Genomic DNA, 3,920 nt, shown 5'->3' with positions numbered 1-3,920 from the left:
GCTCGATATCTTTCAATTCAGAGCCATTGTAATATTGTACAGGAATGTGTAGACAAAGTTGCTGCACATACACACTCCGTCCATTTAGTAATGTTATTATAGTATATTGTGTTTAGCCACGGGAGTTTCAAACACGATGATCTTAAAACTTTGAGTTGGCAAGAGGTTGAAATGTTTAAAACTACTATTTCCGGTTGCAAAGTGGCAATTTTTTTCAACGTTTCGAGGTAGTAACTATCCATATTTTTGACACATGACTTTTAATAAGAACTGAGTAACATAAAAGAAAAATATCAGTGTAGCCAATTTAAAGAAGAGAAAGTGATCAATTCAGGCGTTAAGTAATTCCTGTCCTGAAAATGTAATTGAAGCAAATTGAATTTATTACCAACAATCTCCATCAATAAGAGACAAAAATTAGAAGTAGGATACTGAATGAAACGAATGATCTTCTTGCACGAGCGACCCCAACAGCTTAGATTCTGCGACGGTAATTTCATTCGAACTGGATTGTAAACAAGATGTTAAAACAGCTTTGAATATATTCAGGGCTGGTTTGACTATTACGTTATGATGAAAATGTATATGTACCTATTTACTATATTATTTCATAATCATTATAGAGATCTCGAGCTGAGTATTTTTAAATTGGTATCATTTTGACGTGTAATGTATGTAATGCATGTAACGATTACATGGACCTCTAGTAGGCTACTCATTTGAAATGTTATGACGAACCGACTAAACGTATATTTCTGCAGTCACTAATGTGGAATATCAGTGATCAGGGACCCGTTTCACAAAGCCTTTTTTCAATGACAAATTACAAAAATCAGTGAGAAATCTGTTGATAACCAATCAGAAGCAAGGATTTCAGCAGCTTATAACAAAAACTGTCATTTGTCACTGATGACAAGTTTTGTGAAACACCCCCAGTTTGGTTTTGATAAAACAGCGCGGAATAGGCCTATATGAGGACCAGTAATGTTGAGATCTTATTTTACCGTTCTTTTGTTATACTGTCTCTCTCGTCTTTCCAATGTCAAATGAACTATTTTAAATCAGGGAGAGGGTGGATGCGTGTATCCATCTAGATTTTGTTCATATAAAACGTAACAACCGTATAGTTCTCTCTCTCTCCCTCCCTCTCTCTCTCTCTCTCTCTCTCTCTCTCTCTCTCTCTATATATATATATATATATGTATACATATACATCGCAAAGACTGGGTCTGGGTTTTGGGGTAATTTCCCCAATTTCTATTTATATGTAAATATAAAAATGTATTTCATGGCCTTGCTGAAAAAACAGCTTTTAAAGCTGATTTTCATGATTATAACAAGTTTTATTTTTATTTTATTATCATGATTATGGTGATTAAATAAGTGATCTCTAAACTAAACTTACTTTTACAGCAAATAAATGCAAACGAATAAAGTTCTTCTTCAACACACTTTTCAGTTTCTAGACGTTTATCTTTTGTCTGAAACGTCACAGTGCTTTTTTATACTAAAAATTGTTTTACAAAGTACTTTCAACATAAACCGCAGAGCCTTCTAATATTTGTATGGGTAATTATAATGTATGTCCCATGCGTTACTAAGTTTTAATTGAAAGAAATTTATGGAATTGATTGTGAACATAACAATCGTTGTATTTGATGTTTTGTCTGATTCAAGCTCTAGTAGGACTAACAGGTTATTGAGATCTTTAATTCGGGCGGTAACGTATCGGACAGAATCTTGGAGTATCCCATATTGGAGTAAATTGTAAATAATGTGTTACTCTGTTAACTTTTGGTGCTGTTTGTATTAGAGAATATTGAAGATTATGAAGAGGTCCATGAGTGTACTCTCTCTCTCTCTCTCTCTCTGTTAAAAGATAGCATTGACTTAACTTGTGTTATACATGATATGTGCTAAATAAGTGCAATTTTTGTATAACCTCTTTCCTGTTGTATTCGTAATCTGATTTGTCTTTTTTCTTAGGTTTAATGGGGTGATAGTGTTATACATGTACCACCATCGTTATTACGGGGGGGGGTTGAAAATGATGGTTTATACCAACTTTGTGATACTTCCTTCTTCTGATTGTGTTCAATGACGATGATTTGAGGGCTTATGCAGCTTATGATTATTTCAGAACGTTATCAAATTAAAGGGGGGAGGGGGAAAAAATGATGATAGGCCTTATCTATAGGCCTATTTCATATGGGTGTTATTAGACCATTTATAATCATGTGCGCTTTACCCAATTCACGAATTTTATATCATGTTAATTTCATTAGATTGGAATAGCTCATTGTTTTGGATTCGTATTAGACGTGTGTGTTTGGATATTTAAATGTTTGAATCAGTATTGGACACTTAATCTTTTTCTATAGCTCACGGACTTAACAATTTATTGAATAAAGGTGATTTGTGATCATTTGAAGCTGATCACAAAGATATATTGTTCTTATATCGTCTTATGATATTTGAATCATTATCATTTCAGCAAAAATATTAAATCAGTCTGAGTGACGAATGGTTGATATGGTAATCTGAATTTACTATATAATTACCCCAAAACGAATCTCAATAAAGCACCAATTTGATTCGAAGAATTGAATGTATTACCTAATAAGAAATGAAATAAATATTCATTCGTGTCAGTTTATCTATTAAAATTTCATGATAACAAACCTGTAATTAACGTTCTTAATGATTCTGCGTGACTTTTATGGCAGTAAGGCAGTTCAGGAAAATAAACGTGTTGTTTTATACTTACTGGTGGCCAGTCTTTATGGTGTCCATGGACACGATGATCAATCAATTTATAGGAAGGGGAGAAAGAGTGAAGGACAAAGAAAGGGGAAGAAAAGAGAGAAGGAAGGAATTAAGGGAGAACGAGAAAGTAGAAACAGAGAGATGAAGAGAGAGAGAGAGATAATGGGAGGGAGAGGAAGAGAGCGCAAAGGAAACGGAGAGAGAAAGAGTGTGAAGGAGAGGAAGAGTGAAAGGGGTGTGCGTGCGCGTGTGTGTGTGTGTGTGTGTGAGAGAGAGAGAGAGAGAGAGAGAGAGAGAGAGGTGAGTGGCGAGAGGGAAGAAGGAATATTCCACGCGATATCTTATCTGTAAATCATATTCTATTCCATAGGGAAAAGAACAAAGTTTCTGGATACTCCAGATATTGATTCACTTCAGTTCAATTACAAAAGACGATGTACATTTTTCTTTAGGGCCTTTCATTTCATTTCATTCCGTAAACTGCAAAACAATTATATTTTAAGATGATTAACTTTTTCATTTGTTCTTAGGTAAAAGAAATGTACGAACAGTAAGAAATCCCTGTAAATTTTGTTTCCACTCCACCATCCAACACAGAGCTACGCGCACATTTAACATTCGCTTTACAAAAGCACACGCAATACACTCAAAAATTCATACACAAAGACGTATGAACACATTTTCATTTTAAATTTCACGTTTAGATTTTTCTTTTGAGGGCGCCATCCTAATAAAGTATCGCTTATGCTTGTGGACTCCTGCACTTTCTCCAGATAGTTCGGATAATACTTTAAATTTATAATAATATGTAACAGAAACAGAGGCGGCGCTCCAGGGGGAGGGAGTACAACCCCCTATTTTTCAAGTACCCTAAAATTGCCCGTTTTTACATAGGAAAAGTGCCCATTTTAATTTCAACAAGTTTCCATTTTCCATTCTCATAAGTGCCCTTTTTAATTTCTAGTAAGTGCCCCTTTTTAGGTACGAGAAGTGCCTTTTTTCACTTTTGATAAGTGCCCCCTTCACGTACCTCTGATTCCCCTATTTAGATTTGAGAGGTGCCCCTTTTACTTTTACAAGTGCTCCTTTTCCTTTGTAAGAAGTGCCCTCTTCCCCTTAATAACTACCGTTTTTTTAAACTCCGATAAGCGTAC

Source organism: Strongylocentrotus purpuratus, unplaced genomic scaffold (assembly GCF_000002235.5).
Source record: "Strongylocentrotus purpuratus isolate Spur 01 unplaced genomic scaffold, Spur_5.0 spur5_contig_855, whole genome shotgun sequence".
NCBI classification, from domain to species: Eukaryota; Metazoa; Echinodermata; class Echinoidea; order Camarodonta; family Strongylocentrotidae; genus Strongylocentrotus; species Strongylocentrotus purpuratus.
The sequence above is the reverse complement of the archived record's forward strand: the minus strand, read 5'-3'. Positions refer to the sequence as shown.